Source organism: Dryobates pubescens, chromosome Z (assembly GCF_014839835.1).
Source record: "Dryobates pubescens isolate bDryPub1 chromosome Z, bDryPub1.pri, whole genome shotgun sequence".
NCBI lineage: Eukaryota > Metazoa > Chordata > Aves > Piciformes > Picidae > Dryobates > Dryobates pubescens.
The window spans coordinates 73,602,395-73,626,865 of NC_071657.1; the positions used below are offsets into that span (position 1 = coordinate 73,602,395).

At 42.9% G+C, this 24,471-nt stretch overlaps 1 long non-coding RNA gene across 1 annotated transcript; it reads right to left on the reverse strand.

Annotated features, from left to right (window-relative positions):
* Positions 1–17,562: 17,562 nt before the first annotated feature.
* Positions 17,563–23,720, reverse strand: LOC128899405 (uncharacterized). The gene is made up of 3 exons (XR_008463096.1): positions 23,535–23,720; positions 20,215–20,362; positions 17,563–17,651 (listed from the first exon to the last, which is right to left on the reverse strand). It is a non-coding gene; the product is annotated as an uncharacterized LOC128899405 (long non-coding RNA).
* Between the last annotated feature and the right edge of the window lie 751 nt (positions 23,721–24,471).

Consider the following 24,471-nt stretch of genomic DNA (forward strand, 5'->3'; position numbering starts at 1 on the left):
TCTCATCCATAAGAATCGTGTTTTGGAGGGAGTATTAATATTTCTGTGAAGGAGGAGAACAGAACAAGTGTGACAAGGAAATACAGTAAGTAGCAGGCAGCTTTCTGCAGTGGAAGCTCTAAACTGGTGATGGCACTAGTCATCCCTCATGTCATGATTAATGGTAGTTACTTGTAGTGTTGCTATTGCTTTACTTCTGTGTTTCTGTAGGCTCTGTGGAAGATGACGTGTGAAGATGCTGTACCCATCCATGGCACCTGGGGGCTACAGTGGGTTTATCTGGGACTTACAGCACTAGGCATAACACCTACACATACAGGAAACCCAGTTCCAGTTATGTCTTCTTAGACATAAAATCAGACATTTGGGATAACTCCAGACTTGACCCAAAGAGAGATGCTCTGTGGTAACACAACCTGCATGGCAGGAATAAGAGGATATTGTGAAATTGGCAAGAGATGATGCAGGATTTTGTATTACCCATGCTTCTTCCTCCCCTTTTTCTGGGTGTCAGCATATCCTGTGTCACAAACTCCTTTAAATTATCATGAGAAGCTTGCAGAGGCAGGGAATCAATTCACTTTGTGCCTGTGCCACAGATGTCATCAGGAAGTCACCCTCCTTCCAACACCCTCCAAGCACAAAGTCTTATATAGGGAGACCTTCTTGCATGCAGGGTTCTGCCCGGTTCTGCAGGGTTGATTTTTTTTATTGACATATTTGAAGTTCCCAAACAGGGTTCTGCTGATTCAAAGAGTTTAACTCTGAGGATGGATCACAATTAGGGGATGCAGAGTATGTACAGAAGTCAGAGCTGTTATCATACAGGCAACTAGTATGGAATGTTCCTGTATGATTTGAATTGATAGAATTATTTGGGAAGTATTTGTAGCTGGGCTAATTTCTTTTGAGCTCTTTCTCAGATTCCTGGAGCACCAAAAAAAACAAAAAAAAAGAAGAGGTGACTAGATGAAACCTTTGAGCAGTGTTTTACCATGTGAGATCTAGGCTAGGTTGAAAAAAAAATGGAAACAACTTGATTTACAGTAGTTTCAATTTATTTTATGGCAGGTCTATAATTAGTTTGAATTTGTCATTACTTTGGCAGGGAAAATAAACTTAAAAAGAAACAAAGTCAATCACATTTCAACATTTGCTTTTTTATTATTGAGTGTGTTTACCTGAATTATCTTATAATAGACATCTCTGCTTCGCTTTGATCTTGCACTACCAAAGGTATTGTACAAGAAGCAGTCATTAAAAACCCCCATGCATGAGTATGATGATTTCTGTAAAGCTCATCAAGTAATGTAAGGTGCAGGGCTTTCAATTTTAATTTTAATGTACTGTAGTGTAGAATTAAAAAATTATGAAGGGTTTTAAAGAATCCTTAGATTTTACTTCTCCCCCAGTAGAGCAGCAGAGGGTGTGTGCTTAATGTGAAGGATGATGGCAAAATGGACTAGATTTCCTATCTGACAGGAATATTTATAGGCTGGGTAAGATAACAAGTGACGAATCAGTCATGCAATTGAGCTAATAAGAATAAAACACTTTGTGAAGCTTGTGAGCTGTTACTACAAATGCCTGTGTAAATATGGTTTAGTTCATGGTTACATCCTCACATTATCACAGTATCACAGTATCACCAAGGTTGGAAGAGACCTCAAAGATCATCAAGTCCAACCTGTCACCACAGACCTCATGACTAGACCATGGCACCAAGTGCCACATCCAGTCCCCTCTTGAACACCTCCAGGGATGGTGACTCCACCACCTCCCTGGGCAGCACATCCCCATGACAAATGACTCTCTCCGTGAAGAACTTTCTCCTCACTTTGAGCCTAAACTTCCCCTGGCACAGCTTGAGACTGTGTCCCCTTGTTCTGGTGCTGGTTGCTAGAGAGAAGAGACCAACCCCTTCCTGGCTACAATCACCTTTCAGGTAGTTGTAGAGGGTAATGAGGTCACGCCTGAGCCTTCTCTTCTCCAGGCTAAACAACCCCAGCTCCCTCAGCCTCTCCTCATAGGGCTTGTGCTCAAGGCCTCTCCCCAGCCTTGTTGCCCTTCTCTGGACTCGTTCAAGTGTCTCAATGTCCTTCTTAAACTGAGGGGCCCAGAACTGGACACAGGACTCAAGGTGTGGCCTAACCAATGCAGAGTACAGGGGCACAATGACCTCCCTGCTCCTGCTGGCCACACTATTCCTAATACAGGCAAGGATGCCATTGGCCCTCCTGGCTGCCTGGGCACACTGCTGGCTCATGTTTAGGCAGGTGTCAATCATCACCCCCAGGTCCCTCTCTGTTTGGGAGCTCTCCAGCCACTCTGACCCCAGCCTGTAGCTCTGCATGGGGTTGCCATGGCCAAAGTGCAGTACCTGGCACTTGGACTTGTTGAATGCCATGCCATTGGACTCTGCCCATCTGTCCAGTCGGTCGAGGTCCCTCTGCAGAGCCTTTCTACCCTCTAACTGACCAACATCTGCTCCCAACTTGGTGTCATCTGCAAACTTGCTGATGACTGACTCAACCCCCTCATGCAGATCACCAATGAAGATGTTAAAGAGGATGGGGCCCAGCACTGATCCCTGGGGGACGCCACTGGTGACTGGCCACCAGCTGGATGTGGCACCATTCACCACCACTCTCTGGGCTCGGCCCTCCAGCCAGTTCCTAACCCAGCACAGAGTGTTGTGGTCCAAACCACGAGCTGACAGCTTAGCCAGCAGTTTACTGTGGGGGACGGTGTCAAAGGCCTTGATGAAGTCCAGGTAGACTGCATTCACAGGCCATTTTGCTGAGCTCCAGCTTAAATCCAGAAGAGAGTCAGCAGAAGAAAACTAGGATCTCCAGATTGTAATTTGGCATCTCCAAAATTGTGTCTTTCCTATCCCTGTGCCTGGGCAAGTCACCTTGATAGGACATCATTCCTCAAATGACTCTTTAGACCCACATAAACACTTTTCCTTATATTATAGAAGTGGATTTTTTTTTCCAGTCCAACTGAAAAAGATGATCTCTTTCTGGTTTTGGGTTTTATTTTGTTGGTTTTTGTTTTGTTTTGTTTTGTTTTGTTGCTTGCAATATCTGGCAGATTGCTAATAGGGCACAGATGTTTTACATGTTCTTGGGTCTTTCACCCACTCTTCGCAATGGAGTAGGAGATACAACGTGTACAGCTATAACATTTTATTCTTTTTTCCAGCAGGAAGGAAAGAAAGAGAGAAAGAGAGAAAGAGAGAGAGAAAGAGAGAAAGAGAGAAAGAGAGAAAGAAAGAAAGAAAGAAAGAAAGAAAGAAAGAAAGAAAGAAAGAAAGAAAGAAACAAAAGAAAGAAAGAGAGAGAAAGGAAGGAAGGAAGGAAGGAAGGAAGGAAGGAAGGAAGAAAGAAAGAAAGAAAGAAAGAAAGAAAGAAAGAAAGAAAGAAAGAAAGAAAGAAAGAAAGAAAGAAAGAAAGAAAGAAAGAAAGAAAGAAAGAAAGAAAAAAGAAAGAAAAGAAAGAGAGAAAGGAAGAAAGAAAGAGGGAAAGAAAGAAAGAAAGAAAGAAAGAAAGAAAATAGAGAAAAAATAGAAAGAAAGAAAGAAAGAAAGAAAAGAGAGAAAAAATAGAAAGAAAGAAAGAAAGAAAGAAAGAAAGAAAGAAAGAAAGAAAGAAAGAAAGAAAGAAAGAAAGAAAGAAAGAAAGAAAGAAGGAAGGAAAGAAAGAAGGAAAGAAAGAAGGAAAGAAAGAGGGAAAGAAAGAAAGAGGGAAAGAAAGAAAGAAGGACAGACAGAAAGAAAGAAAGGAAAGAAAGAAAGAAAGAAAAGAAGGAAAGAAAACCCTCAAATGATTATTTTTGAGATAAATTCTACAAGTAACAATATTCTCATCAAGAATAAAAATAGTTGTACACACAGCTCTGCATGAAATGAGCATTTTTATTTCCCATGTTATATTTTTGCATGGAGCATGTTTTCAGTTATATGGACATGTGGAGCATTACTTGGACAATGATTTGCAAAGATGAACAGAGACTAAATTCTGATGTTGTGGACAAATCAGTCTTGCATGTTGCTTTACTATTTAACTTTCAGAAACACCTGTGAATAAACCAGCTAAAATGCCATTCTTCCCTAAGGAAGGGAAGTCATTAAGGGTGACCCCATGCTTTTGAGCATAGACTACATACCTAGCTAAGGAAGAAATCTTTAGTCAGTTTCTGTGATTACAGACACAGAATTCTCTCCCATGGCTGAGATACTTTAAACTATGTGTCTCTTAAAAAGATCATTGTTGATACCGGTAATGGCCTCTGTTTTATGTTGCATACAGTGTTTAGAAAAGGAGCTGGCTCAAGAGCTTTGGAATTGAAGCTTCCTTGAGAAATATAACTGGGGTGTGTGTGTGTGTGTGTGTGTGTATGCATGTGTATGTGTATGCATGTGTGTGAAGTGATAGAAAGCATCCCTGTGGAAAAGGACTTGAGGGTGTTGATGGACAAGAAGCTGGACGTGAGCAGGCAGTGCATAGAATAGAATAGAATAGAATAGAATAGAATAGAATAGAATAGAATAGAATAGAATAGACCAGGTTGGAAGAGACCTCCGAGATCATCGTGTCCAACCCAATAACAAAGGGTCATGTTGATGTGCAGGATTATTTTTTCTCACAGCAGGCTGGCATTTGCTTTCCCACCATTTGGAAAGGAAGGCTCAAGATGTTCTCTTGGCTCAGTCATCACAAAGAGTGTCAAGATGAAAGACTGTATTTTCTGACATCTTTAAAATTGAATTAAGGGAGTTATTGAGAAGGGTGTTTCTTTCTTTAAGCTGCAAATTTTGATTGTTTCTCCATCTAATGTGTGTTGCTAATATATTGATTACTATTAGCAATTCCATTTGCTTAGAATAATAATATTCTTAATGAAGTAGTTCTTGGTGGAGGAAAATATTCCACAGATTTTAACCATTCTGTACTTAGTTTCTTCATAAACACTGTCAGTCTGAAGACGCCAAACAGCAATGGGTATGTTATAACAATTCTGTTCATTTGTGCTGATTACTGTTTTGGTGTTTATGCCTATTAAAACCATACATGTAAAGGAAACCTAGTAGTAGTACATAAGGTAGTATGTACATACAGAAGTAATGAGGCAGAAAACAGAGAAGGACTGATTCACTGCTCAGTGGAAAGAAAAAAACATAGAATTACATTACACAGAATTACATTACATAGAATAAACCAGGTTGGAAGAGACCTTCAAGATCACCGCGTCCAACCCATCAACCAATCAAACACCACCCAAACAACTAGCCCACGGCACCAAGCACCCCATCAAGTCTCCTCCTGAAAACCTTCAGTGATGGCGACTCCACCACCTCCCCAGGCAGCCCATTCCAATGGGCAATCACTCTTTCTGTATAGAACTTTTTCCTAACATCTAGCCTGAACCTCCCCTGGTGCAGCCTGAGACTGTGTCCTCTTGTTCTGATACTGGCTGCCTGGGAGAAGAGACCAACATCCATCTGTCTACAACCTCCCTTCAGGTAGTTGTAGAGAGTAATAAGGTCACCCCTGAGTCTCCTCTTCTCCAGGCTAAGCAACCCCAGCTCCCTCATCCTCTTCTCGTAGGGCTTATGTTCCAAGCCCCTCACCAACTTTGTTGCTCTTCTCTGGACTCGTTCCAGCAAGTCAACATCCTTCCTAAACTGAGGGGCCCAGAACTGGACACAGTACTCGAGGTGCGGCCTAACCAGTGCAGTGTACAGGGGCAGAATGACCTCCCTGCTCCTGCTGGCCACACTGTTCCTGATGCAGGCCAGGATGCCATTGGCCCTCTTAGCTGCCTGGGCACACTGCAGGCTCATGTTCAGTCTACCGTCGACCAGCACCCCCAGGTCCCTCTCAGCCTGACTGCTCTCCAGCCACTCTGACCCCAGCCTGTAGCTCTGCATGGGGTTGCTGTGGCCAATGTGCAGAACCCGGCACTTGGATGTGTTCAATCTCATGCCCTTGGACTCTGCCCATCTGCCCAGCCTGTCGAGGTCCCTCTGCAGAGCCTCTCTACCCTCCAGCAGATCAACTCCTGCCCCCAGCTTGGTGTCGTCAGCAAATTTACTGATGATGGACTCGATGCCCTCGTCCAGATCATCAATAAAGATGTTAAAGAGCATGGGGCCCAGCACTGATCCCTGGGGCACACCACTGGTGACTGGCTGCCAGCTGGATGTGGCACCATTCACCACCACTCTCTGGGCTCGGCCCTCCAGCCAGTTCCTAACCCATCGCAGTGTGGTCCCATCCAAGCCATGGGCTGACAGCTTGGCCAGGAGTTTCTATGGGGAACGGTGTCAAAGGCCTTGCTGAGGTCCAGGTAGACTACATCCACAGGCCTCCCCACATCCACCAGGCGGGTCACCTGATCATAGAAGGAGATCAGGTTGGTCAGGCAGGACCTGCCCTTCCTAAACCCATGCTGGCTGGGCCTGATCCCTTGGCCATCCTCTAAGTGTTGTGTGATTGCACTCAGGATGACCTGCTCCATAATCTTTCCTGGCACTGAGGTCAGGCTGACAGGCCTGTAATTCCCTGGCTCATCCAACCGGCCCTTCTTGTGGATGGGTACCACGTTGGCCAGCTTCCAGTCATCTGGGATCTCTCCAGTGAGCCAGGACTGATGAAAAATCATGGATAGTGGCTTGGCCAGCTCATCTGCCAGCTCTCTCAGCAATAATAATCTCTCAGAAATAATTATCTGTGACCTTGAAGGATTCAAAGTGGACAGGATGGTGACTTCTATCCAGTTCAAATACCAACATTCACCACTTCTCTAGCAAAACCTTCAAAGTACTGCAGATGCTGTGGCCTCTCTGAAGGATCAAGCAGGAGACAAAACTGAGTTACACAGAGACCTGTCAAGCTTTGAAAACCAAACCCTAAGAGAAATGTTGGGGGAAGAGGAGTCACCTAAGCCACTTCTTAAATAGTCCTGTTAAAGTTTATTCTTGTTTCTGCTCTCTTCTCTTTGACTTTGCCTTTCTCCATTATTTATCCTGCAGAATTTCTATGTTGAGTTCAAGCTATCATAGTATCATAGTATCAGTCAGGGTTGGAAGGGACCACAAGGATCATCCAGTTCCAACCTCCCTGCCATGGGCAAGGACCCTCACACTAGATCAGGCTAGCCAGAGCCTCATCCAGCCTGGTCTTAAACACCTCCAGGGACGGTGCCCCAACCACCTCCCTGGACAACCCATTCCAAGGCTTCACCACTCACATAGTGAAGAACTTCCTCCCCTCCTCCAGCCTGAATCTCCCCACCTCCAGCTTCATTCCATTCCCCCTAGTCCTATCGCTCCCTGCTATCCTGAGAAGTCCCTCCCCAGCCTTCTTGTAGGCCCCCTTCAGATACTGGAAGGCCACAGTTAGGTCACCTCGGAGCCTTCTCTTCTCCAGACTGAACAACATCCATGCAGCACCATGAGTGTCATAGAAAACCAGAGCTTATAATATTTTTTTTTTTATTAGTGTGGTGCAAAAATGAAGACAAATGCCAAACCCCAAAAATATTAGTTTCTTATTTTCTGCTTGAATCATATAGTAGTCTACTAAATGAGTAAACTTTTAAAAAGAAGTCTCAGTCATCTTCAGTAAAGGAGTGAATCCATTTAATATACACAACCACACTCCTTCCAGCAGCACAATCATCTCCATTGCATTTAGGTGTCTATGATTTCTTGTACTTTCAATCATAGCTGATCCCAAAACTGAATTCCAAGTTTTGCGTGCTGAGATTCAGAAGCTGAGATGAATATTGTCCTTGAGTGGCAGGCACTGGCATCCCCATATTGACATGCAAAGCTAGCTGCACCAGCCTGCTCATATAAATAAAAACAATACATGTAATGTCAGTTTCTAAGTATACTTTTTTGCAGCTGCTGTCAAACGACAAAAATGTAAAGATCTAACTGGTGTGAGCTGTGGTTAAACTCCAGTTCTGTAGAGTTTCAACACAACTTCTTCAATAAGACTGCTGAAGACTGCAACTGTTTTAAGATGAACAAGCAGGTTCAAACGTACTTTCCTAATGTTTAGGCTGAAGGAAGTGTTGGGTTTTTTTCCTGAGAAAAAAAATGGGAACATTTTCATGATATTAGTTAATTCAGTGTCAGATTTATTTGTAATTCAAAGTGGAGTGGCCATATTTGAGCTGAATGCAGCTGTGAGAGTCATCACCAGTGCTGTGTTAGGTTTATTGTTTCCTGTGAGCTCTAAAACAATCAAACAAATCTGCAAATATTCTTCAAAGAGTGCATCCAGAATGCCATCTCATTGAACATCTCCTTGGCATTCATTCCATTTCCTACTTTGAGCTGCTGTGTTTTAGTTGCAAAATGACCTCTTGAAGCAATGAAATTTTATTAACTCTTCAACCCACTCACACAGAGATGAAAATAACAGTGAAAAGGGAAAAAATAATAGTAAAAAAAAGGTAGCTTTGATCTGACTCATATGATGGAGTGGCATGAAATGGAAATAAGTTCTATAGCCAAATGAACTTAAGACTGGTGGTATTTCCTCCATCCTCCTAACAGGCTGTTGACCAGTGTTGTAGGTCCATACATGTTTGTCATAGAATCGACAAGGTTGGAAAAGACCTCAAAGATCATCGAGTCCAACCTGTCTTTAAACTAGGTCTGAAGGGGGTGGGTGAGGAAATCTGTCCCTCTGTAGAGGAAAGAGTGGGGCACAAATTGGGGTCAATTGAGAAGTTGAGAGCCCAACTGCAGTGCACGCAGCATGGGCAATAAGCAAGAGCAGCTGGAAGTCCTGGTCCACCAGGGTGACTATGATATAGCTGCCATCTCAGAAACATGGTGGGATAACATGCACGATTGGAGTGCTGCACTGGGGGGTTACAGGCTCTTTAGGAGAGACAGGTGAGGGAGAAGAGGAGGAGGGGTGGCTGTGTATATTAGGGAGTCACTCTCTGCCACAGAACGTGAGGTGGAAGATGAGGGAATTGAGAGCCTGTGGGTTAAAATCAGAGGGCAGCCTAACAAATCTGACATCCTGGTTGGAGTCTGTTATAGACCACCCAACCAGGATGAGGAGGCTGATGAATTATTCTACAAACAACTGGAGGCAGTCTCAAGATCCTCAGATCTTGTCCTTGTGGGTGACTTTAACCTGCCAGATATCTGCTGGGAACTTAATTCAGCAGAGAGGAGGCAGTCCAGAAGATTCCTGGAGTGCATGGAGGACAGCTTCCTGAAGAGAAGAGGAGGCTCAGGGGTGACCTCATTGCCCTCTACAACTACCTGAAAGGTGGTTGTAGCCAGGAAGGGGTTGGTCTCTTCTCCCAGGCAACCAGCACCAGAACAAGGGGACACAGTCTCAGCTGCACCAGGGCAAGTTTAGACTCGAGGTGAGGAGAAAGTTCTTCACTGAGAGAGTCATTCGTTATTAGAATGTGCTGCCCAGGGACGTGGTGGAGTCACCATTCCTGGAGGTGTTCAAGAGGGGACTGGATGTGGCACTTGGTGCCATGGTCTAGTCATGAGGTCTGTGGTGACAGGCTGGACTCGATGATCTTTGAGATCTCTTCCAACCTTGGTGATACTGTGATACTGTCACCCAAGACCTCATGAATACTAAACCATGGCACCAAGTGTCATGTCTAATCTCCTTTTGAATGCCTCCAGGGATTGTGTCTCCACCACTTCCCTGGGCAGCCCATTCCAACAGCTAACAACTCTTTCTGTGAAGAACTTTCTCCTCACCTCGAGCCTAAACTTCCCCTGGTGCAGCTTGAGACTGTGTCCTCTCATTCTGTCGCAGGCTGCCTGGGAGAAGAGACCAACCTCCACCTGGCTACAACCTCCCTTCAGGTAGTTGTAGACAGCAATAAGGTCTCCCCTGAGCCTCCTCTTCTCCAGGCTAAGCAAGCCCAGCTCCCTCAGCCTCTCCTCATAGGGCTTGTGTTCCAAACCCCTCCCCAGCTTTGTTGCCCTTCTCTGGACACCTTCCAGCAGCTCAACATCTTTCCTAAACTGAGGGGCTCAGAACTGGACGCAATACTCAAGTTGTGGCCTAACCAGTGCTGAGTACAAAGGCAGAATGACTTCCCTGGTCGTACACTACAAACTACGATGAATATGTTGTGGTCATGCACAATGTGGTCCCAAATGTTTAAAAAAACTTCTTTATTTAAAATTTAAGTAGTGCAGAGCTATTTTTAATTCTTCTATCACTACAGGATGGTGCTTCATAGAACTTCAAACTTTATCCATCACCATAATGCCCTGATGAAACAGATTAAGATTAAGAAGACGAGCTTTTTTATCAGCTCAGTTTCATGAAAGTCATAGAAATGGGAATCCAAGAGAATTTAAAGATTTTAATTAGGAGTCCATCCAGACAGATGTATTTAAACAGTATAAGCTGTTTATTTTATTGGAAAATTGGTAATGACATATACATTAATTGCATCTAAAGCTAAGTGATAGTGATAAAAAAAGTGTTCTGCATAGCCAACAGGACATGCCATGGAAAATGACTGGGGAGTCTGTGTTGCACACACACACAGAGCTAATCTCACAGCTGAGTTTCACCATCTCTGTTTCATGCCATTTTAACAAAGATTTTGTCTACAAGACTGATAAAATGCTAAACTCTATACTTTAAAAAATACTGTAAAATAGCAGTAAAAACATAAGTGAACTGAGACTGTTTGAAGGGTTTTCCCACTCAATTTTTACCTTTTGTTTAGTATAAAGGTATAATGTTATTGCTAAGCATAAAAAACAACACTACAAGAAAAAGAAGTTTTGAAAAGGCTAATTTTATAGATAAGATAGAGATGAAAAGTTTTCTAAGAAACTCTTACAGAATGAAATACAAATAACCACTATTCATAGGAAGAAGCTGGCTTTTAATTTTAAGGTGAATTTTATACATATTATAACATAGGACAAGCATGCTTTAGGTATTGATCATCACTTTTCCCTGTTACTTTCCATTTCAAAATCATGACTGGCTATAAACTTGCCCGTTTCTGAAGTCTGTATATGTTTACAATAAAACCATGACTATTAGGACCCATAGTGCTGAAAGCCAACAAGTAAGTGAACAGGAATTAAGTAGCAGAGCTGCATTTCCAGTACATGGTGAAATGTAAATAATGAATAAGTCCCAGCATAAATTACTGTTAAATCCTACCTAAAATGAAGTCAGTAAGCAAGCAGATAAATAAATATTTTGGTACTGTGGTTGTGCATGCATCTCAAGGGTATTTTGAAACTTATCCATCTTCCATGTAGTTTAACCTCAGTAGATTTGCTCCTACTTGAAGAACCTAGTTAAGTGCTCAGAACTGCATGGGTTAATTCACCAGTTAATGCATATCCCTGAAGCTGAACTTAAATTATCAGTCTCTGGACACTCTCCCTGAACAGCTCCGGCTTCAGGACTCAAGAACTGTACTCCAGCGTAAGGAAAAACACACCTTGTAATTCCACATGCTCTAGAAACAGTGTAAGTGCCTTAGTGGATTTGTTCAGAGGCTGGGAATGATTAAAGAATTCTCAAAGGATTTTGCTTTCTTTTTTTAATGTCACTTGCTGTCCCCAAGCAGAACTATCAGTTCCCCAATGTCAGTGCAAAATACACACCTCACTATAGCACTCATCAACAATCACTGCCTTCAGAATATTCCATGATGCAAATAAACACCAAGATTTGATTTTGTGGCTAAATAGGTTTGTTTCTAAAACACTCAGGACTGCAGATGTATTTACCAGTATTCAGTAATTAGTCTTAAGTGGTTTTATGGAATGCAGCTATGATACACCATCTGCAAAACAAAACAAAACAAATAGCATTAACTCTTTATTACTAAATAAATACTGCAAACTAAACAGCTTATCTTCACAGAAGTCAGACAAAAATATCTATGATGTGTTATCTTTAGGACTATAGAACAGAACAGAACAGAACAGAACAGAATAGAATAGAATAGAATAGAATAGTATCATAGTATCATAGTGGTCAGGGTTGGAAGGGACCACAAGGATCATCTAGTTCCAACCCCCCTGCCATGGGCAGGGACACCCCACACTAGATGAGGCTGGCCAGAGCCTCATCTAGCCTGGCCTTAAACAACTCCAGGGACAGGGCCTCAACCACCTCCCTGGACAACTCATTCCAGGGCTTCACTACTCTCATAGTGAAGAACTTCCTCTTCACGTCTAGAATAGCATAGAATAGAATAGAATAGAATAGAATGGAATAGAATTAACCAGGTTGGAAAAGAACTTTGAGATCATCAAGCCCAACCTATCACCCAACACCATCTAATCAACTAAATCATGGTACTGAGTGCCTCATCCAGTCTCTTGACTGATAGTCGTTGTTCATGCTTTCTTCTCTATTCCCATAGCAGAGGAATGCAGGTCTCAGTTTGCTTTCACCTGGAGAGGAATCCAGTACACTTTCAACAGATTGCCAGTGGGCTGGATCCAGAGCTCAAGCATCTGTCATGCAGTGATCCATGATGCTCTGGATAAAGGTGGTGCTCCAGAACACATCCAGTTCATTGATGACATCATCATATGGGGTAAAACTGCAGAAGAAGTCTTTGAGAAAGGTAACAAAATCATGGACATTCTTCTGAATTCAGGTTTTGCCATCAAGCGAGACACGGTGAAAGGACCTGCCAGAGAGATCCAGTTTCTGGGATGGACAGGTGGTAGGATGGCGCTGACACATTCCAGTGGATGTGGTAAACAGAGTCTGATAGTTTACACTTTCAGTGATGGTGACTTCACCACCTCCCTGGGCAGCACATTCCAGTGGCCAATCACTCTTTCTGGGAAGAACTTCTTCCTAACATCCAGCCTAAACCTCCCCTGGCACATCTTGAGACTGTGTCCTCTTGTTCTGGTGCTGGTTGCCTGGGAGAAGAGACCAACCCCCACTGGGCTACATCCTCCCTTCAGGTAGTTGTAGACTGCAAGAAGGTCTCCCCTGAGCCTCCTCTTCTCCAGGCTAAACAACCTTAGCTCCCGCAGCCTCTCCTCATAGGACTTGTGCTCCAAACCCCTCCCCAGCTTTGTTGCCCTTCTCTGGACACATTCCAGCAACTCAACATCTTTCCTAAACTGAGGGGCCCAGAACTGGACACAGTACTCAAGGTGTGGCCTAATCAGTGCTGAGTACAGGAGCACAATGACTTCACTGTTCCTGCTGGCCACACTGTTCCTGCTACAGGCCAGGATGCCATTGGCCTTCTTGGCCATCTGGGCACACTGCTGGCTCATGTTCAGCCTACTATCAATCAGTACCCCTAGGTCCCTTTCTGCCAGGCTGCTCTCCAGCCACTCTGACCCCTTTCTGCATTCACTTTCCACTACAGATATGAAGAGAATAAAAGAAAACAGAATTGGTTTTAAGATGTGGAAAACATTTGCTGATGCTGGTGTAATCACAGTAACATTTTTATAGGTAGTCATTTATATATATATACTTAACAAAAGGTTACACAAATGAGGGTGGAAGTAAACTACATTTTCACTCATGTTTTCTTTTAAAAAAGCTTAAGAGAGAAGAGAATTCTTAATGCCAAATTTTGACCCTGGTGCCATCCATTAAATACACCAGGTAATTTTTTATTCAGGAGTTAATTTAATTCAAATACATTTCAGCATTGGGAAATGTCTTTGTGAAATGATAGAGTAGCTTTCGCAGAACTAATAGCCTTTTTCACAGCAATGGTGGATTGTCATGCAATTTTCAGCACAAATCAAGTATATTAATTTGAGTTTTCTTAGCACCTCTTCAGCAAGAGACAGCCACTGGCCAGTGGTGCAGGCAGCACACCTCATAGCCCAAAGGGAATGTTTTCTCTGGAGGCTGCTCCATGTAGCAGGGATACCTCATTATTAGTGGAATCTTAATTATAGAATCACTGTGATTGGAAAAGATCTCTGTCCAACACCTCCATGAGCACTAGACCATGTCCCAGAGTGCCACATCCACTTGTGTTTTTAACACCTCCAGGGATGGCAACTCAATCACCTCCCTAGGCAGCCTGTTCTGACAGGTGGAGGTTGGTCTCTTCTCCCAGGCAACCAGCACCAGAAACAGAGGACACAGTCTCAAGTTGCACCAGGGGAGGTTTAGGCTGGAAGTTAGAAAGAAGTTCTACACAGACAGAGTGATTGCCCTTTGGAATGGGCTGCCCGGGGAGGTGGTGGAGTCACCATTATTGGAAGGAGGAGACATGATAGGGTGCTTGGTTGCATGGTTTAGTTGATTAGGTGCTGTTGGATGATAGGTTGGACACAATGATCTTGAAGGTTTTTTCCAACCTGGTCTATTCTATTCTATTCTATTCTATTCTATTCTATTCTATTCTATTCTATTCTATTCTATTCTATTCTATTCTATTCTATTCTATTCTATTCTATTCTATTCTATTCTATTCTATTATTTCAGGAAAGGTTTTGTTTCCTAATAGCCAACCTAAAAAATCCTGGCACAACTTAAGGTTGTTTCTTCTTGTCCAGATATTAGTCACTTGGGAGAAGAGGCCAACACCAGCCTGATTATAACCACCTCTCAGGTGACTGTAAAGAGCAATAAGATCTCCTCTTAGCCTCCTCTTAGCCTCTTTGGGCTAGACAATCCCAGCTTCTTTGGCCATTCCTCCTAAGCCATGCTCACCAAACCCCTCAACAACTTCATTGACCTCTGGACATGATCCAGCACCTCAGTGTCCTTACAATGCAGAGCAAGAGGTGCAGTCTCACCAGTGCTGAGTAGAAGAGCACAATCATGTTAGGATTTGATAATCTTAAAGGTCTTTTCCCACCAAACTGATTCTATGAGTCTATGACATATGTGATGCTACTTATGGAAGGTTCAAGGGGATAGCTTGCTCCCTTCAAGTCCAGTTATAACTGGGGTCTTCTGGAAACTGCGCTGAAATTATTCTTACTTCCTAACATGGTTCATTTGTTTCCCTGGCTGCCTAGCATTGTACATTACGCTCATCAATCTATCAGGAAGCAGAGGCAAGAGGAGCATGTTTCTAACCCAGATAGTGAAAGTGAAATTGGGACCTGATCTCTTGATCATTTCACCCCACAATGACAGTTCCATAATTTCCTTTTTCTGACTTCCCATTAAGATATGGAAGCAAAGACTTCCACTTCCTTACTATCAGGGTTTTAATGGAAAATGCTCTTCCTTTCCACTTTACACAGAGGTGATGGAGATTTATCACATACTAAGCATCTCATGTTTTGTTTGGTTGTGGTTTTTATGTCTGGTTGGGGTTTTTTTGTTTGGTTGGTTTTGGGTTTTTGTTTGTTTGTTTGGGTTGTTGGGTTTTTTTTGTCTTTATCAGGGAAAGAAAATTGAATGCACAGCCCCAAAACTGGATGACTTTTTCAGCAGCTTACCCAGCTCCAGTGAAGAGCAGACAAGTAGGTAGTGTGGGTGTCTTGGTATCTGCTGGTTGTTCTCGATGGTGACATGTGTTTCTTCACAGATTGTCCCACTTCAAAACATGTTGTGCCTGCCCTGTAGCGCAGGAGAAGGAAAGACTGCACTGCTGCAGATGGTGTAAAGTGCCTGCAACATGCAAACTAACAGCATTTTTTCCACACATTGTGGTGCTTTTTAAAGAGGAAAGCCTCTGACTAGTGGGAAGTCACAGGTACCTGTGAAACACAGAGGTATCTGTTACTCAACATGCTAAAATCAGTTAGTTTTATTAAGCTAGTTTTAGCTTTAAGTTACTTCTGGCATTAAGTCAGTTTTATTATTCTGTTCTAAGCCACATCTGCATGCTTCTTGTATTTTGTACATTGTGCTGCTCAAGATAGTCATGGGCTCCATTTGCAGGAGACTTGAGGGGTTTTTTGGAGAAATGGTCTGCATTTTCAAACACACCATTTATGCTTTATACACACACCATTTACAATTTTTAAATTTTCACACTTTCAGCTGAAAGCTTGAAAACAGAATTAAGCCAAAACTTGCAATGTTTATCTAGCACAAGAGATTGACACAAGCCAACCTCATGAGGTTGACAAGACCAAGTGCAGGGTCCTACATCTGGGCCGAAGCAACCCCAGGCACAAATCCAGGCTGGGCAGTGACTGGCTGGAAAGCAGCCCTGAGGAGAGAGACTTGGGGGTGCTGGTGGACAAGAGGCTCAACATGAGCTCTCAGTGTGCACTTGCAGCCCAGAAAGCCAATCAGATCCTGGGCTGCATCAAGAGAAGTGTGGCCAGCAGGTCAAGGCAGGGGATTCTCCTCCTCTCCTCAGCTCTGGTGAGACCCCACCTGGACTACTGTAACCAGTTCTGGAGCCCCTCTTACAAGAGGACGTGCTGGACGTGCTGGAAGGTGTCCAGAGAAGGGCCACGAGGATGAGCAGAAGGCTGGAGCACCTCTCCTATGAGGACAGACTGAAGGAGTTGGCTTGCTCAGTCTGGAGAAGAGAAGGCTCCAAGGTGCCCTCATTGTGGCCTTCCAGGATCTGAAGGGGGCCTCCAAGAAGGCTGGGGAGGGACTGCTCAGGATCTCAGGTAGTGATAGGATTAGGAGGAATGGAATGAAGCTGGAGGTGGGGAGATTCAGGCTGGAGGTGAGGAGGAAGTTCTTCACTATGAGAGTGGTGAAGCCCTGGAATGGGTTGTCCAGGGAGGTGGTTGGGGCGCCGACCCTGGAGGTGTTTAAGACTAGGCTGGATGAGGCTCTGGCCAGCATGATGAAGTGTGGGGTGTTCCTGCCCATGGCAGGGGGGTTGGAACTAAATGATCCTTGTGGTCCCTTCCAACCCTGACTGATACTATGATCTATTTAATTTTTAATATATATTTTTTTTTAAACCATGAGTCGTAGGTTTTTATGTGACTTTCATCTGCAACAAGACATCAAGCAAGTTGGTTGTTTGTAAATGTCAGTGAGCCCAGCTTAACCTGCTTGTCCATTACAGAACATAAAGACAGTTACATCCTGATTGGTTTTGAGTTTAATTCTATGGCAGCAATTTTCTTTGCTTTTTTTTTTTCACCTGACTTGTAAAATAACAGTTCCCATCCTTGCACAGTGTATATTTACTTGCTAACATCATTTAAGCCAGGCTACAGAAAGTGAGCATTTAGTTCTCAGGAGTTGTTAAAATGCCATTACAGATTGTATTTACATTTACACATTACATGAAGAGTAATTATGTTCATGTGAGACAATAATGATGATGATGGTGGTGATAAGATTAAGCAGCAGCTGTGTGAACATAAATGTCTGCCACCTTATTTTAAACACCAGATGAAGTAAATGTGATCATAAGTATCTTTTTGTGATCATTTCATTAACTCAATATAAATAATTCTTTGCACTTTATTTGCACTAGAAGATGCAGGAAATTACAGTCAAATGTTCTTCACAGTGTGGGTGTTCTGGCAGCAATGCTGTCATTACTCCAGAGGCAGCTAAGAAACACCTCAGCTAAGACTTATTTTAAAATGCATAAGCAGGAGAACAGTTTAAAATTTGGTGCCCCTCTTGAAATTCTGCAGGTACTTACCATGTCCTCAGCAGAGTCTACTGCAACATGGCTAAGGGCTTCCTTCACATCTTTAAGTATTTAAATGGGATCTATAAGAAAAGTGAGAAAAGACTTTTTTATCAGGGCCTGTTTTGACAGGACAAGGGGTGATGGGTTCAAACTAAAAGATGGAGGTTCAGACTAGAGAGAAGGGAGAAATGTTTTTGTTATGGGTTGAAATTTCACCCCTAACATTCATTTTGCCAGACCAGTTCAGTTGGAAGCAAATGAAAGTTGTATTTACAAGCAAAACTACAATCTACAATAGAATGCAATAAATATGTATAAAATATACAATATTTACGAGTATTTACAATTAATAAAGAGCACAATGACCCTCCTGGCCAAAGAGCAGGAGAAGCAGGTGTTGATCAGTTAGAGGGTAGAAGGGCTCTCCAGGGGGACCTTGATAGGCTGGACAGATGGGCAGAATCCAAAGTGATGGCATTCAACAAGTCCAAGTGCCAGGTGCTGCACTTTGGTCACAACAACCCCATGCAGAGCTACAGGCTGGGGTCAGAGTGGCTGGAAAGCAGCCAGGCAGAAAGGGACCTGGGAGTACTGATTGACAGCCAGCTGAACATGAACCAGCAGTGTGCCCAGGTGGCCAAGAAGACCAATGGCATCCTGGCCTGCATTAGGAATAGTGCGGCCAGCAGGAGCAGGGAAGTCATTGTGCCCCTGGACTCAGCATTGGTTAGGCCACACCTTGAGTCCTGTGTCCAGTTCTGGGCCCCTCAAATTAAGAAGGACATAGAGACACTTGAATGTGTCCAGAGAAGGGCAACAAGGCTGGGGAGAGGCCTTGAGCACAAACCCTATGAGGAGAGGCTGAGGGAGCTGGGGTTGTTTAACCTGGAGAAGAGGAGGCTCAGGGGTGACCTCATTGCCCTCTACAACTACCTGAAAGGTGGTTGTGGCCAGGAGGGGGTTGGTCTCTTCTCCCAGGCAACCATCACCAGAACAAGAGGACACAGTCTCAAGCTGCACCAGGGTAGGTTTAGGCTTGAGGTGAGGAAAAGTTCTTCACAGAGAGACTTGTTAACCATTGGAATGGGCTGCTCAGGAAGGTGGTGGAGTCACCATCCCTGGAGGTGTTCAAGAGGGGATTGGACGTGGCACTTGGTGCCATGGTCTAGTAGTCATGAGGTCTTGGGTGACAGGTTGGACTTGATGATCTTTGAGGTCTTTTCCAACCTTGTCAATTCTATTCTAAGCTAATAGCTTCTCCCTTCCTGCCTACTCCTTACCCTCCTGTACAAAAGGGACAAGAGAGAGAAGCAGAGAAGTTAATACCAGTCGCAACAAAAGCAGTGCAGCCAAGGTCAAGCAGAAGCAAGTTAGAATCTCCCAGCCCAAGGAGGTGAGAAGAGAGAGCAATTGTTTGCATTACTAGCTTAAGTCAGTTCTCTTTCCAATGGGATTGGTTAGAACTATCGTTATTTTCCTTTTTAAACCCAATAGTGATTTATTTACATATTACTATTTACTGTTCAAGATCTGCAAAGAATGTTTAAAGGCGTAGCCTAAAACTACCACAGTTTTACAGTAAGGGTGGTGAGACCATGGCTCAGGTTGCCCACAGAAGTGGAACCATTCAGGTTAAACAGGGCTTTAAGCAGTCTGCTCTAGTTGAAGATGTCCCTGCTGACTGCAGGGGAAGTTGGATTAGATGACTTTTAAAAGACTTTCCCAAGTCAGACTATGTTCTATGATTCTATGAGAAAGCCTCTTTGCCCATCTCACAAGATTTTCAATAAAACATCTTTTGGGCTGGACATGAGAAGAAACAGTGATGGAGTTAAGAGACATCTGCCTTCTGTTCTTTGCTGTGTTTCCTTTGGCAACCCAACAGAAGTACAGGAAACAGATTTATATTGCTCCTTACCTCACTAAGTGTTAGCCCTTTCATCAGTCTCTCAGGACATGGCCTAACCCCCCAGTGCCCCAGACTGTAAGACCCTCTCAGTCTGCAGTATTTATATTCTGCATAAAATTGTTCAGCTTTGCTGGGTCATGAAGATATCAGCGACGGGTAAGAGAGTAGATGAGAAAGAGGGAAAGGCTCAGGCAGTGAAGTGTACATCAGACATGAGATCAAACCTTAGCCGCTGGGGTTTTGTAATGTGAAACACCTGAACATGATGAGAGAAGAGACAAGGCAGGGTACCATGGGAATCTCTCTATACATGGTTTAGGAAGGAAATTTGCATTGTTCAGTGCTATCAGTTTTGTCACTCATGGCTGATGGTCAAGCTTTGCCTCCCAGGATCCAAAACCACTTTGGATGTGTGGTTTGATGGGATGGCTGCATGACAGTGCCTGTTAGAGCAAGAGCTGGCACCTGTTGTTTCAATTAAAGAATGCAAAGGAAATAGTAGGAAATGGTAGGAACAGGCTCTTGGAACAGAGATTGTAGATCTTAATTACCCCCATCCTCTGTCACAAGCCTTCCTCCACAGTCTGTCTGCCATGACATGGAGAAAAAGCACTGTTTCCTTCCAGGTTGTGATGGATAACTCTAGTTGGAAGGCACAATACCAGCTATAATGTATTATAAAATCATTCTTCATGTATTATAGGAAGAAAGGATCAAGGATTGTTTCCACTAACCTTAATCACTTTATTGTTATTAAATCATATTAAGTTGGTGTTATTTTCTTGCATTTGGCATTTCCTTCTGGATGTTTATTTTGATTCATTTTGGCCTCCTGCCAAACATGCATCAAGCATCGAGAGTCAGTTCCAGACTCCATTTCCCCTGTAAAAAATGAAGAAGAGAAATAATTACATTTAAAAGCGCTGTATAGAAAAAAAGGTAGCTGTAATTTACTTCTGTGGAAAGGCACAGTGCAAAATGATAGCTTTAAATAGACATATCATGTGAGCTGCTTGAACAGACCATGTGTACATACTGCTTGTATGCAGAGTCTTACAGTGAAGTGCTTGGAACCCCATGCTGCAGAAGACGGCACGCCCAGTATGAGATGTGAAGGCAACACGGACAGCTCAACCCCCTGCAGGCTGTAGGTCTGAGAGATGCATTTTCATACATTTAGCTTGGTCTAATATTTATTTTCAGACTAATTCAAATAATGTCTTCCTGTCACATAACTATGAGGCCTCATGTCAGAGGGAGGTAAATGAAGAAAATTTTCACTGAACTTAGAGCAAGTCACAGATGTAAGAATGGGAGCAGGAGTGCATGTTTATATACACCAATATAATTGATTACTTCTCTGAACTTCTCTAGGGGTGATGTTGAGTCTTGCAGCCCCCAGGTGATACATTGACTCTTCAGAAGTTAATCAGTACATTGAATACATTCTGCAAGCTTTGTAATTCATTGTGTGTCAGAGTTACAGTTGTAAACTGTAGCACACTGAGGCACAGACCCCTGTGGTGTCTTGGAAGGAGAGGCTGGACACCGTGGCTGGCTCAGAGAAAGGGCAGGATCCACTTTATTGTGAGTATACAGTTTATATATATTTCTACTACAGCACAGAACATGTGTGAGTCTAGCAGTACTTTTCCATGTCAGGAAAACAAAACTTGTCTGAACACCAACTGGCTAAGCAATTCAAAACTTCTGACACTACTGACAAAAGCTGAAGAAAACACAGAAACACCAGATGTCCATTATATGTCTGCCTCCTACCCCAGTCTTTTCCAAGGCCTCTTCATAATTAGAGTATTTCTTTATCAGCAGACTGTTACAAGCTCTGAGGCAAAAGCAATTAACTCTTTCTCTTCTCCAATCCTCACAGTAAAATACTACAGCTTGGGCTTGTATTCAGAATACATTCAGAGAACATGCAGAAAAAAACACAACTAATCACTTCAGAGCTGGTTTATTGGTCACCATGTTCATAACCAGGTAAAGAACACATGCATTCTCAGAGGAAGGTCAGATCAAGAATAAGTTTTCTTATGAGGGTGGGGAAAATCAGTCACACAGCTAAACAACATGGAATCACAGAATTGTCTAGATTGGAAAGGACCTTTCAGATCACAAATCCAATCATTAACCTAACAATGACAAGTCCTTGACTGAACCATATCCCTAAGCACTACATCCACATGACTTTTGAATACCTCCAAGGATGAGGACTCCACCACCTCCCTGAGCAAAGCTTTCCAATGCCTAGGAACCCTTGCAGTGAAGAAATTGTTCCTAATATCCATCCCTTGGTGGAACTTGAGGACATTTCCTTTTGTCCTATCACTTGTTGCTTGGTTGAACAATACAAATTGACTGATATGCTCTACAAATCCAAATGGAAATAAAGGGAATCTGCTGCTTTTAAAATTAGGGTGGTTATAAAGGGTCTGAGATGTTTTTCACTGTCTAATTTCAGACAATGGAATTAAACCACTTTGTGCTTCCACTTTTAGATGCTACAATTAACATGAGCAAATTAACTAAAATTTTGTATCTCCTAATTGACTGAGCCATGTGAATATCTTTTTGCAACAAATTCTTCTGTAAATACAGAATCACAGAATCCCAGCATGATGGGGCTTGAAAAGGACCTCTGTTCTAGTCCAACACCCTTGTAAAGTGGGTTCACCTATAGCAGACTTCATAGGTCAAAGTCAAAATACAGCAAAACACCTATAAATATCCCTACAAAATATAACTTCAGTGTAATAAAACTACTTGCTGATAAAAGAAATTTTGCTAGTTGGTTTCAAAATTGCTTTTCTTACTGTAATTCTGTGTTTCCCATGATCAAAACAAACAAACAAACAAAAAGAACATGAACACATAGGAAGTTTGGGGGTGGGGTGGTGGAAAATGTAAGAAAAAGCTTTCAGTGTCAGCTTCACATAACTTGCATTTAAGCAAAAGGGAAAACCAACATTTTACCAGCAGTAATCTGAAGCTAAATTTTGAGTCCTTATGAAACGTCTTGAAAGATTGAAAACTGTCTGAAAACTGTGTCCAGTTCTAGGCCCCTCAGTTTAGGAAAGATGTTGACTTGCTGGAACGTGTCCAGAGAAGGGCAACAAAGCTGGGGAGGTTTGGAGCACAAACCCTATGAAGAGAGGCTGAGGGAGCTGGGGTTGCTTAGCCTGGAGCAGAGGAGGCTCAGGGGAGACCTTCTTGCTCTCTCCAACTCCCTGAAGGGAGGCTGTAGCTAGGTGGGGGTTGGTCTCTTCTCCTAGGCAACCAGCACCAGAACAACAGGACACAGTCTCAAGCTGTGCCAGGGGAGGTTTAGGCTGGATGTTAGGAAGAACTTCTTCCTAAAAAGAGTGATTGGCCATTGAAATGTGCTGCCCAGGGAGGTGGTGGAGTCACCATCACTGGAGGTATTTAAGTGGAGTCTGGATGAAGCACTTTGTGCCATGGTTTTTTTGATTAGATGGTGTTGGGTTATAGGTTGGACTTGATGATCTCAAAGGTCTTTTCCAACCTGGTCTGGTCTATTCTATTCTATTCTAGTCTAGTCTAGTCTAGTCTAGTCTATTCTCTATATACATACACATATATAATATTTATACTCCCATATATATATATATATATCAACTTTCATATATATTTATGCATATAAACCCTCTCATATATATGTATGTATATGAGAGTTACTTGGACAATGTGTGTTATCAAATTTCATTGGGTAGTATTTTCATTATGTAGTGAAACTGAGTTTGGCTCTGCATATCCTGGGTTTCTAAGGCCATTACAAGATATTAAAACTGTGCCTCCAGCCAGTACTAAGACCTTCTAGACAAAAACCTTCAACTTTTACATAAGTACAGGGAGTAATTTGTAAAATGCTAAAGCTATAATGTCACCAGATGTCAGAACATAGGGTTTCATCTTGTATAAACTTTAAAGGCAGTGAAGGATTTACAGTGTCTTTCGCAAACAGAACATGTCCTGATGTCATCTAGAACTAATTCTGTTCAGGGATTTGATTTCTCACCTCAGTCTCTGCTCAGTGATGACAGTTTCTGCAGTTCAGGACAGGTTTGCACAGCTTGTGGCTTCTTCTAGCAGTGAGAATGCTGATAGGTAGAGTTAACACCAAGGGTTGGGCGGCAGGAAGGCTCCAGCTTCTATTTGTTTTTATGGAGGTCAAGGTTACCGCTAAATCTTGTATGCCAAGTCACACCTGAGTGGAGGAGTAGACAGGACAGGTGATTCTAAACTGACTAACAAGGAATTCCATTCCATCTACATCATATTCAGAATAAAGTTCAGGGATCACCAGGGTCAAGCCTCATCTTCAAAGACTGGTGTCCCAGAAGGACTCTGTCCATTATGCCTTTGATCCAGTTCCAGAATCCATTTCTCATTTGCTGCTGAATCCAGGCTGGGTCTTCCCAGTGTTTGCTCATATCATCAACAGTGGTGGTGATGTAATTGGCATCAGGTAGTTGGGTTTAATACTGGTCCTGTATATATGCATATATATTTAGTTTTATTTTTCCTCTGTTCGTTAAAGCTGATTTAGTTTTCCAATCAATATGTCTCTCTTTGTTCCCTGTCTCTTCCCTTTTTGGGAATGAGAGGGTTCAGAGATTATATAGGCCACTTGTCTAGTGCTTATCCCATCAATAAACCTTGTGAAAAAGAGACAAAAAAAGGTAATTGGAGTAACCTAACAAACACATTTCTGAAGCAAATATCCTGCCTCATTTTGCTCTGAGTAGTACTGTTCAGAGCTGTGATGAGCTCCTTCATTTCTAGGATATGCTTAGTTAGCCAAAACAACCCCAAGTCATTGCTTTCTCAGGCTGTTCCCCTGTGACAGTGAACCACGTAGCTATCAGATTATTACAGTGCAAATGCTTATAATGATCCTGCATTTTCAGTACCCTTTCAGAATGCACTTTGGCCAAGGACATCAAAAGCTTTAA